The 12,777-nt window shown below is 38.5% G+C and overlaps 1 pseudogene; it reads right to left on the bottom strand.

Annotated features, from left to right (window-relative positions):
* Positions 1–432: 432 nt before the first annotated feature.
* Positions 433–12,777, bottom strand: part of LOC110121554 (small ribosomal subunit protein eS4-like) — a 79,140-nt pseudogene continuing 66,795 nt past the window's right edge.

Genomic DNA, 12,777 nt, shown 5'->3' on the forward strand with positions numbered 1-12,777 from the left:
TTTGTGGAATATGTAAAGAATCATTTGACAGAAGGTATGATTCTGAGCAACAAAGAATAACTTAGCCTGGCAAAAGGGCTGGACCTAAGAAATCAACAATTCTTCTGCCAAAGACAAACAAGGATTGTGGCTGAAAGTCAGGTTTCCTGTATCTGGCTAGAAGATTAGCATCAGAGTCACAGATCTAATATTAATTGAAGAAAAGGCTGGCAGTTTGAGAATTTAGTCTTTGGTGAAAGTGCTGTGGTGGAAGCTTTTATCACAAAAGGTTACATAAATTCAAGGAGGGTAAATTTGAATTCACACCAATGGCAAGATACCAGTTTTCTCCAGGGATTCTGCAGTTGTTTTCTGTGACGTAATATCTCTACTTAGCCACAAGGAGCTCTCCATCCCCATCACTGGCCACCCGCCTCTTTCTGTCTATAGCAATCAGCCATCTTTCCCTTGGTTAAGAGAAATCCATAGTTTGTTGTATTTGCCAAGACCAAAAATGTTGGGAAGCCAGGTTAGCAGAACTGCTGCCACTGACATCTTTCACATCAACCACATCTCAAGAGCCAGGATGTCTCTCTATTGGTGATCATATCAGTTATTCCCAGGTCAGCCCCACCAATCACCAAACTCAGGTTACCTGTGTTGAACTGGATGAAACTGGTAACCTTACCAGTCTCTGCATCAATCTGAATGGTGTCTGTCATTTACTTTGATGAAAAGATCCAGATAGCTGCTGGTGTAAGTGTCATGTATTGTCCGATGAGGGATTCTTTTAGTGTCCAGTCTGCACAACTCGTATGTGGCTTCTCAGACATAACACAATGAATAGCAGAGACTTTTGGTGGCATGAATCAGATAGAAATTCTCTCTGGTCTTGTCAATGCTGATAACATTCATAAAAACAGACAGGTAGGTTATATCAATTTGGACCTTGTCATCAATATTACTCTTTCTTTTTCCTCCTAGCGTGGTTAATGTGTGTGTGTGTGTGTGTGTGTGTGTGTGTAGGGCTTCCCAGGTGGCGCTTCTGGTAAAGAATCTGCCAGGGCAGGAAATGCAAGAGACTAGGGTTCAGTCCCTGGGTTTGGAAGATTCCTTAGAGGAGAAAATAGCACCCCACTCCAGTATTCTTGCCTGGAAAATCCCATGGATAGAGGAGCCTGGTGTTCTACAGTCCATGGGGTTGCAAAGAGTTGGATATGACTGAGCATACATTATGTATATATATGTGTATATATATATGTATATTATATGTGTGTGTATACATATATATCTCACAAACTCAAAGCTGTCACATACTAAGATAGCAGATGTGATATGTCAACTTAGATTCAACAAAAGAATTTTAATGTTCAGATTAAATCGATTTGGTAAATTTGAACTTTATTGCTTTTTAGTATCTAAACAAAGCTTTCAACTTTAACTTGGTTTTAGTATAATAAAAATGTATACATGTAGAGAGTCTATACTTAGTTTATACTTAGCACAGTATGATTCACATGTGGGTATTCCCAAACTTTCTCCTGTCCCCAGGCCCCAAAGGGAAAGCTATTTGCGCACTTAGCTGTCTTCTGTTCCCTACCCTAATCCTCCTCTCCAGAGAAGGGTCTGCGTCTGAGCAGATAATGGAAAAGACAACACCATGGTGGTGAAGCTTCCCTGGTAGCTCAACTGGTAAAGAATCCACCCGCAATGCAGGAGACACCCGTTCGATTCCTGGGTCAGAAAGATCCCTTGGAGAAGGGATGGGCTACCCACTCCAGTATTCTTGGGCTTTCCTTGTGGCTCAGCTGGTAAAGGTTCCACCTGCAATGCAGGAACCTCCGGTTCAATTCCTGGGTTGGAAAGATTCCCTAGAGAAGGGATAGGCTACCCACTCCAGCATAAACCCAGTGGATTTGGCCCATAAATCATATTGAACCACTGCATGCATATCTGACTTATTTTATCTCCTGTTAGAGAATACTTAAGTCTGTTCCTTGAGAAAATTTTGAAGGGAAGGCATTCTCTCAGTCTGGGGCCACTGGTTGATGGACAAGAGCAAGTCCATTGGCCAGTTTGTCCAGCACCCAATACCTTGGGGTTGCTACCTGCTTCAGTACCCTTTGGGACCATAAACTATTGCTCTTAGATACCGAATGAACATAAGAAGTTGTATACAAGCTTTGGAGAAATCATCCGAGGGAAAATGATCTACCTAGTGATTTCCAAAATAGATAAAAGGCCCATTTTAGTAAAAGTTACACAGTAGATGATACATCAGCACAGAGGAAAGAAGGACAGTGGATTTAAAAGCTTCAAAGTGTTGATGTTCCACATGGAAGAGCCTAGAGCAATGTTATTCTCTTTGGACTTAAGGGCAATGGGAGCCTCTCTTGTTGGACAGAAGAACTTCTTTAGTTTGATACGACCAGAGCATCGAGCATTTATGATGAGATCCAAGGGAGGAGGCTAAGAGTTAGTGAGGAAGCCCAGCCAGTAGGGACCAATATTCCATCCTGAGTAACCATACATTTTTTGCTAAATCTCAGGATGACGGTCTGTGTGAATGGAGTATCCACTAAGTATCTTTCACTGAATATTTATTTATAATCTCTTGAGCTTCCGTTTTAAGTTTCCTCCATTATTCCCATGTTTTATGCTCTAAAAAAAAAAAAGTCTATTTTGTCAGAGGAAGGACTTTATTTTCCTTCCAACAGAGAGAAAATTGAAGTCCAGTTTCATAAATAATGAAGTATAGAATAATATGTTAATATGCATCTAGCTTTAGCTTTTTAAATGTACAAAGACCAAATTGCTAATTAAAAGTTCCTAAGCATGCAAAGCTTAAACACCAAGATTATTAGTTTATTAATAGAATAAACCTTCCAGTAATTTTCAGATCTCAAAGTCATCTATTACCTTCTACCACAAAAGACTAAATATAGAATTTCCTTACTTCTATAGGAAAAAGGGGATACATGTTTCAGACCACACATGAAGAATAGTTTTGCTGTGGTTTTTAGGTATATTCCCGCATTTAACGATAGAAACAGAAAGCAATTTAAGAACATTTTCCATGTGTGTCCAAAATGGAAGACACATCATCCTCTTTACAAAAGAGCCAGCAGCTCCTGTTGTCTGAAAAGGGCAGTTAATTCATATCCATGTGCACAAGGGCTCGTGGGTGTCCAGGAATACAAACCTTCAGTGAGCTTACCAGAAGTTTTACGATGTTTTCATTTGTGCAGTTTTTCAAATGCAATATATACCCCTAGGAATAAGTACTTTCCCCATGGCTTCTGCATACACATGGGATCAAGGCAGCCATTTGATCCTTCACGTGGTAAAGAGTCTGCCAGCAATGCAGAAGACCTGGGTTCGATCCCTGGGTTGGGAAGATGCCCTGAAGAAAGAAACGGCTACCCACTCCAATATTCTTGCCTAAGAAATACCATGGACAGATGAGTCTGGTGGGCTACAGTCTGTGGGCTCACCAAGAGTTGGACACAACTTAGCAACTAACACTTTCAAAGGACACACATACACACAGGCACACACACACACAAATGACCCAACAGCACAAGTGCATAAAGTCATCTGAATTTTCCAGCACTGTGTGGAAAATTAGAAAAAACTCTGAAGTAGTTATTACATCAGCATTTTCTGCAAATGTAATTCAACAAGTGGGACATATTATATCTAGGAAGGATTGGCTATTTCTAGAGAGAGCCAGGTAGTTATTTCTTTTTTAAAAATGTCTTTGGCTATGCCAGGTCTTAATTGTGGCATGTAGGATCTGGTTCCCTGACCAGGGATTGAACCTGGACCCACGGTATTGGGAGCATGGAGTCTTAGCCACGGGACCACCAGGGAAGTCCCCAGGCAGTTGTTTCTTATGGGTGGTTATCAGTTCTCTCTCTCTCCTTTGAAAAAATGCAGATTATGTTAAGGCCCACTAGATTTATGTATTTTGACTGAATTCACTTATTACTTCCAAAATAATTCACTTTTTTGAGGGGGATAAGAGTTTCAATTTCCTCAACCCCCTTTCCACTCTACCCCATTCCGCTATTACCACCACTAATGAATGAAGCCAGACAGTACAAATGTCTTGAGAATGTTCCAACTTTGACAAGGGAAAGTAAAATATTGCATGATTATGTATCACAAATGAGGTTTTGATTGTAGCCACACAACTCAAAGATAAAATGATTTGTTCTGGTTTTGTTCTTAGTCTCTTATTGGTATTGCTCTCCAAGGCACCAATAAGAGGGTGAAAAGAACAAACAGCTTTCCAGGAGGATTTTTCTAAGAATTTCAACCAAAGATCCAAAAGATAATAGCAGAAATCAGATTCAAAAGAAACAAATAAGGGAACAATGGTAAAATGTGCGGAAAAACAATTGAGGACTGTGGTCATCTACAAGCTTCACCAAAGATTGGCTAGGAAGCCGAGAAGTAGCCAGCATGATACAAGGGAGCGAATGAATGTTTTCCAAACAGGTGTCATTCATTGTGTGTTTTTAGGAAGCTCTAGGATTGATTGAGATAGTTTCAGCATTAGGTCACTTTTCCACGAAATAGTTCTAGCAACTTTCAAGATGTGAGAGATGATGTATTATTTTTGTATAGAAGCAAATTCTGATTTATTAGGGAGAGTATAGATTAGGAAAAGTGACCACCCATGCTTTCTTCTCTTATTTTCTTTTCCAGATTTTTTGTGTGTGTTTGTGTTCTTTTGTTGTGATGAACTTGAGTATAATTTTGCAAATTTTTGCCTCCATGATAACATACAAGTAGGGCTGGCTGGACTTTCCCAGAAATGGGGGTGCTAAGTAAAGTAACATGGGCAGAGTCAGGGGCTAATGTTTATATAAACCCTAAAGCACCTTTCAGACCTTAAATGTCAAATCTGCATCAAAATCTAGTTAGAAGGAAGAGTCATTGTTAGTAAATAATAATTCATTGAATTCTATTTAGGGGAGTGCTTTGTTTTTGCTGGGTCTTCCCTGCTTATTAGCTTATTATTACAGAAATTTTAAAAATTTTGTTGAATCACAGTTGGTTTACAATGTTGTTAATTTCTGCTGTACAGAAAAGTGACTCAGATGCACACACACACACACACACACACACACAACATACACACGTATCTTTTTTGTATTCTTTTCCATTCTGGTTTATCACAGGATATTAAATATAATTTTCTGTGCTAGTAGAGAAAATTTTAATTTTTATTCTATAAGGCAGAAAGTTAAACAGTCATGGACATCTTAAATAAGTTCAAGAAAGGCTGAGATGGAGCTAAATTTGGTCAGTTTAATTTTTGGCTGCTCTTCAATGTAGTTTAAACCACAGTTATCACTGATCCGTTCAGTTGCATAATTCATTCTACTTAAGAATGTTCGTCTCTCCCATGCCACACAAGTAGAACTGGCTGGACGTTCCCAGAAATGGGGGTGCTAAGTAAAGTAACATGGGCAGAGTCAGGGGCTAAGATAACACATTTCTACCATGAAATATGCCACAAGAACAAAGGTGGAGACCATTTGATCCATTCCTTAGAATTATTCTTCCTAAAATGTAATTAGCATATGATTTTATTGACTGTGTACTTGAGATTAAAACTGAAGATATATATCCTCCTATACGAAAAGGTGTTTCTAATTTTGGTAAACTTGATAATGTGTCCCTAATGTTCTAGAAAGAACTCTGGAATCCTGGTGCCTTGAAATGAGAAAAATACCTAAGCTCTAAATTTCACAGGGTAGAAGATATCAGTTTCATTTTAAACTCTTCTGCAATTTAGTTGACAGCACCAGGGTATCATTTGACTTGCATGTTTTCAGCATATATGAGGAAGTTACTAGGCTAAATGAGGTGAAGGAGGAGTTTATGGTAGAATATCCCTGCCCTTGAGCAATGTATAAACATGTGTATTCTTAGAGGCTTTGTTAACATAGGACAATGTGCTGGTACATTTGTAACTCACCTAAATATTCCAGCAAACAAGATGTCACAGAGATATCATATCCTCATGGCACAAAAATGTAGACATTTATGATGTGTTGTTTTATGTTTTCAGTAAATTGTGTGGGAAGCTGTGGTGAACTAGCATTGAACCGAGGGTAAGGCTTTCCTATTCCTTCCATCCCTGTAAGCTAATTTCACCTTGCTACCCAGGCTGATCTGCAAGGTTTATTTCCACAAGAGTTTTCTCTTGACAAATTCACACTTTCCGTATAAGATTTTAAATTTCAGAAACCACCTGAAACATGCTGTTTCACTTCTGTGTCCTGCCCAAGTGCCTGTCACATAGTTAACCCAATAAATAGTTACAGAAAGAAGAGAGGAAAGAGGAAAGGATGAAAGGAAGAGAGGGAGGGAGGGGTCTATGTTCTGTGTTCATTGTGGTCACACTGGATAGTGTAGTAAGTGTGGGGTGGTGTGTATAGTTCAAATAGTCATAGGTCTCTCCCTCTGTTGTTGGTTGACATGTCCTGTTCTGATGTTGACTAGAACAAACCACCTGTAACTAGCAAGCCAGGCACCAGTTTTTTTTAAATTTTATTGTATTTTTAATTAATTTTCATTGGCATATAGTTAATTTACAGCATTGTGTTAGTTTTAGGTGTACAGCAAATTGAATCAGTTATACATTTACATGTATCTACTCTTTTTAAGATTCTTTTCCCATATAGGTTATTACAGAGTATTAAGTAGAGTTCCCTGCAGCAACCTTATTTTTAGAAAGTAATCACAAAATGGGGAGAGATTTAGGCCAGTCACCATTTTAAAGATTTGATCTCAACAAATATCCACCTGTCTGATTCACTGTTGCATGCTCTGTAAAATTTGGTGTTCCGAGCATTTGAGTTACTACCTCAGGCCCTTTAAATTTTTTAAAAATAATTTTCCTGTGAAAATAATGCATCTCTTTTGACTATTGAACACTAGGTAAATGTGTAATTTCAGTGTTTGGGGAGTTCTGGTCTAGCGAGAATGATACTTATACTGTATTTCTATGACATAGATGCACATAGAGGCAGGCCTACTGACTGGAAGGAAATAAAGGGAAGAATCTAGTTATAAAAAACTAGATAATTGAAGAGGGAAAGGAATCTAAGACATGAGCTCTCACATCTACTCTCCTGCTGCACCTATTGTGGTCTGATTACAGGGAACCTGCCCATCTTATTCCCACCACAGGAAGCCCATCTACATATCTGGTAGCTGACGAGGTGAGCAAGAACTCAGGGCACTGTGAGCTAAAGCGTGAGCTCTTTACTCACTGTAGAAGTGTTGATTGGGTCAGGCTCTATGCACTGTATTGCCAGGGAAGATCAGCTGACTGTCCACTGAGTGGTCTCTTAGGGCAGCATTTCCAGTAGTGGATTCTCCTTTGTTAGGCAACTGGTCCTCAAACTTTTAATATCAGTAGTTATCTTGCTAATGTTTCATAATTTAGTGGACTTATGGGATATGCACCCATGCTCACAAGACTTCCAAGATGTTTTGTACACCTGAAACTAACACAATATTGTAAATCAGCTCTATTTCAATAAAAAAGTACAAACTTCCAGACACAAAATAAATGTCACGCAGAGGTAATGTGCAGAATGGTAACTATAGTTAATAATACTATATTGTGAACTTGAAAGTGGCTAACAGAGTACATTTTAAAAATTCTTGTCACAAGAAAATAAAATTGTAAATCTGTGAGGTGATGGATGGTATGTTATGGTGATAATTTCACAATATGCACAAGTATTGAATCTTATCATATACCTGAAACAAATATAATATGTCAATTATACCACAATATTTTTTTTAAATAAATCAAGTAAACAGATGACCCTCAGGAACAGAAAAAGGAGAGCAAGTTCACATTTTGCACATTCACTGAGCTATCCATTTATAATTTGTGTAATGTTTGTATGTTTGTGAAAACTCAGTAAAAACTCATTTTAAGACATATCTATTCAACAAGCTGCTTTGCTTATTTAAGGAATGAAGAAACTAATCCTCATTTTAAGCATTAGTTAGGCAAGTAGTTGTTAGGAAATTTAAACATTGTATAGAAGATTAGATGAAGTGACTTTTGGTTATGTAATATTTTGACCCTTATGTTGTGTAATTTTCTGATGCTAGGTTGAAGTCTCCTATATCTTCAATCATTCTTCAGATAACTTGGTTTCACGTCCATCCATTATTGTAAACCAATTTCTTTTGACAGCAAATGGTTCTCCAAGAACAGAACCATCAGCTTTGTTGTTCTAATTGGCACAGAGTGCCCGCAGGTTTTATGAAGTTTCACTGATGTGTTTTGGCACTTGTGCTGTGAGTCTTTGTCATGCAGTCCCCAGTAGCAGAAACTAAAGCCCATTAACCTTCATGTTGCTCTCACTCTCCCTCATTTTCCAAGTTGTACTAAGTGCTCAGTGTTTGGGGGCGGCTGTTGACATGTTGTTCGCTATTTCAGTCCCTTTGGTTCTAGGCATCTTCAGGGAATACTAACAGAAATGGAAAACAAATGTAAAGTAAAAAGTCAAGAAGGAGTGTAAAGCAGGCAAAAAAAAAAAAAAAAAAGCAATTTTTGTCTTACAAAGTGAAGCTACAAGTAATTTGATGGAGGAAGAAGCCACAGCAAAGAATCCAAAGCATGTGATTCATGAGATAAAATGAGTCTCAAGTGAGAACAAAATGTGACAGAGGAAGTTCAGTCCTTGAGAGGTCCTGGTAAACTACAAATATGGACCACACAGAATTTTAAACTCTTGATTGGAAACTACTAAGAAAAAATAAAATACATATAGTCTATATAAAAAACAAAACAAAGTGTTTAGGAATCTTCCTACAAATTTATCCATAGAAGAAAAACAGTTTATGCCCTGTGTTCAGGATGGGGTTTATCAGATACCATGCATTTTACCAGGTGTCACTGCATATCTGGAAGATAGCTCTTATTTGTAAATATGATTGAGTACTCCTGTCTTGCCTTTTATGAGGCCTTCCTATATACATAGCTCCTTAATTTTTGTATCTTAAATGGGTTTCTGTCACTTGCAACCAAAAGTACACTAATACTTAAACCTGCAAGTGTTTTTTTAAAAAATATAACCTTGGAGAGAACATGGAACCAATTCATGGGGGTTGGAAGCAGTGTTTCCCGATTCCAAAAATAGAATGAAAACCTGTTAATTTTTGGTAACGATACCTGATTTTTCTCTTGAGATCAGATATTATGCTCTTTGAGGCTGAAGTTTTGATAATTTTGTAGTAAATTATTGGGCTTTCCAGGTGGCATTCAGAATCTGTGTGCCAGTTCAGGAGGTGCAGGTTCAATCCCTGGGTTGGGAAGATCCCCTGGAGAAGGAAAGGCAAACCACTCTAGTATTCTTGCCTGGGAAATCAAATGGATAGAGGAGGCTGGTGGGCTAGAGTTCATGGGGTTGCAAAGAGTCGGACATGACTTCTTGTTGTTCCATAGACTGCAGCACACCAGGCTTCCCTGTCCTTCACTAGCTCCAGGAGTTTGCTCAAACTCACGTCCATTGAGTTGGTGATGCCATCCAACCATCTCATCCTCTGTCACCCTCTTTTCCTCCTGCTCTCAATCTTTCCCAGTATCAAGGTCTTTTCCAATGAGTCAGCTTTTTGCATCAGGTGGCCAAAGAACTAGAGCTTCAGCTTCAGCATCGGTCCTTCCAATGAATATTCAGGATTTATTTCTTTTAGGATTGACTCGTTTGATCTCTTGCCATACAAGGGACTCTCAAGAGTCTTCTATAGTACCACAATTAGAAAGGACATGATTTAGGGGCTGAAAAACAAGAGAAGTAAATTACTAAATTAGCAGAAATTGCTGTTTATTTCTGATGGCCTCCACAGATGTATTTCAAGAGGGCAAGAAGTTCCTGTACAAGGTTACACTGCTAAAAACTAGAATTGGAAATAATGGGGTAAGTCTATAACTTTGTTATAGGGAAAATCTTAAACTGCTTAGGATCAAATTTTCATTGGTCTTTCTGAGTTGCGATATTAGTATAGTGTTTTTTTTTTTTAATAAACTTTACTTCTGATGCTAAAGATAACACAGGGTTGATGTTTGAAATATGAATATGCAGAAAGAGATTAATCAGAGAACACCAGTTTCATAGTCTCTTACTCCTCTTATCTCACAAAACATCCTTTGACAATTGCTATATTATATAGTTCTGGTTGGAAATTAACCTTAGCATTCCATCATTCTTGAGCTGTGCAGTCCAGTATGGCAGCCACTAGCCACATGTGGCCAGGTAAATTTAAGTTAATTAAAATTAAATAAAATGAAAAATGTAGTAGTTCTTTGGCTCAAGCCACTTAGCAAGTACTTAGAGGCTATGTATGCCTAATGTCTACCATAATGGATGGCACGAACTAAGAACATTTCCATCATTGAAGTAAATTTTATAAGATAGCTTTGATTTAAATTCATTTATGGAAAAAAATATCTAGCTGCCCAAGTCAGCCCTACTGTGTTTTGTTTATGCTCCAAGGCTGATAACTTTAAGTAGAAATTAGAAGAATGGACAACATCTTCAGTTTGTAGTTCAGTCTACGTTAGACCACACAGTTTCCTATACTGTTAATTGGTAAGGAGTGTCTACAATAATAATATTGAGCAGCAGTCACTTAAATAGTCTTAGGGTAATTATATGATCAAAAATATTCTCAAGACTGAAAAAAAAGTAACCACATTTAATTCACAGTCAGCAAAATCACCACCAAGAGAACAGAACAACTCAGTTGGGACAACCCAAGGATTCTACAATGCCTCTTTCAGGGATGATCCTGAAAAACAGTGAAAATATTTCCAAGAGTCTGATCTTGGGGTCAATATTGACCAATTATGAGGCTAAGTCAGTTGCCAAAGAAGTTAGTCACACATCCAATGTCCATCTTCTTACCTCCATCTATAAGTGTCCAAGGTGTGCTGCGTTCCCCTCTCTAATTTTTTAAATGGGAATTTCCACTGCTGCTGTCTTCCCCTTCCCACCCAACTCTCTGACACCTTGAGCTATATTAGAGGAGAATGTTAAGTCTATATATTTTTTGTACCTCAAGAGCCTTGTTTGCATCTGATGGAGCCCTCTAGAGAAGGAATCCTGAATTTCTGAACCAATGATCATGTCACTTCTGGAACATTAACAGGATGTAATTTCTAATAGTCTACTTTACAGTTAGTAGAGTGGGGTTGAATGGACTTGAGGTTCATGGAACAGGTAAAGTAGGTTAAGCAAGAGTTCATTAGGAATTGTGTGTGAAAATGAGGAAATACATGTGTTAGAGAAGTCATAGAATGATGAATAACTCTTCAGTTGTGATAAACTCCAAATCTGGTAGAACATCTCTGCTCAGTCTGACATATTATTGTTTTTGTTTTTTGTTTTTTTATAGTATGACTCCTCTTGGCTCCAGTAGGTTGGTGAAGCTTATACTTATCCAAAGACTTTCCCCAGACATTTCCCTCTAGCCAGAGCTGATCAGTCTAAAGATGAGCACCAGACCTAGGCTTGATAAAATGAAGTATGAAAGTCCAGAATGTGATCATGGACAATCTTTCAGGAAAAAAAGAACATACAATTAAGAGCAGGAAAACCTGAGTCTTGTCATAACTGTCAGTTTGTTCAGCCTGGGACCTATCACTTTATCTCTCTGGACCTGTTTCTTCATATGTAAAAAGAAAGGCTTGATACTAAAATATTGTTATATATCCCAGGGTATTTTCTATGGAATGTTAGTGACCATAATGCAAGGGAAAAAATGGTGTTGGTCAGTTCTGCACTTACTGAAATTTCTTTATAATAAGACTTCTCAGAACATTTAATAAATTAATGTGCACTGTGAATCTTCTAGGAAGATCCAAATGTACAATATTTACTTAATTTCTTTGATATCAGATCATTTTCTTTCCTGGGAGGCTTTCACAAGGTAATGTTTCCATAGAATACGTTTTGAAAAAATATAGCAGAAGATCTTCTCTGAGATTCTTTGCTGCTCCAAGATCCCAAACATTTCATGCTCACAGCTTTCACTGGCTTATGGTACAGCCCAGTGGAGAAGACAGCATTTAATATTGAGTCTACATAGTTTGAAATCAGACCCTCATTTCAGTTAGAAATCTTGTGAGGCACCCAGATGTGTCACTTGCAAAGTGCCAAGCAGGCAGCTTGACTGGAGTTTTGTTCAAATCAGGCGAGCCTGTTGGCATGGAGCAGAAAGAGAGAGTGAGGATTCCTGGCTGCCTTTTCCATTAGCCACGCAGCAGCTGCAGCTCATGGCTGAACTGTTCTTCGTCTTAACTGGGCATGTGTCCAATAGCACTGAAGAATATAGACAAGGAAGAAAGGGGTGGTAGATTCCCTTTAGGATCTGAAGGACAGCAAGCTACTACCTATCCTTAACTAGAGGAATCCTAGAGCGTTTACCCAGGATTCCAACACTGAGGGCAGGAGATCGGGGGCAACAAAAGGATGATTTGGGTATGTGACATCATCAACTCAACGGACATGAGTTTGAGCAAACTCACCACTCAGGAGATGGTGAAGGACAGGGAACCCTGGCATGCTGCAGTCCATGGGGTCACAGAGAGTCAGACACAGCTGAGCGGGTGAACAACCACCAACATTAGAAGCTATTTGAAAGGTCATCTCATCTGGCTACTCAGTGGTTACTTGACTTCGTTTTGTCATGGTGTTAGATATTTTCATTGAGAAACACTTTAACAGCAAAGCAAGCTATTGTACCCACAGAGAT

The sequence above is a fragment of the Odocoileus virginianus genome, chromosome 11, assembly GCF_023699985.2.
Source record: "Odocoileus virginianus isolate 20LAN1187 ecotype Illinois chromosome 11, Ovbor_1.2, whole genome shotgun sequence".
In the NCBI taxonomy this organism is placed as follows: domain Eukaryota; kingdom Metazoa; phylum Chordata; class Mammalia; order Artiodactyla; family Cervidae; genus Odocoileus; species Odocoileus virginianus.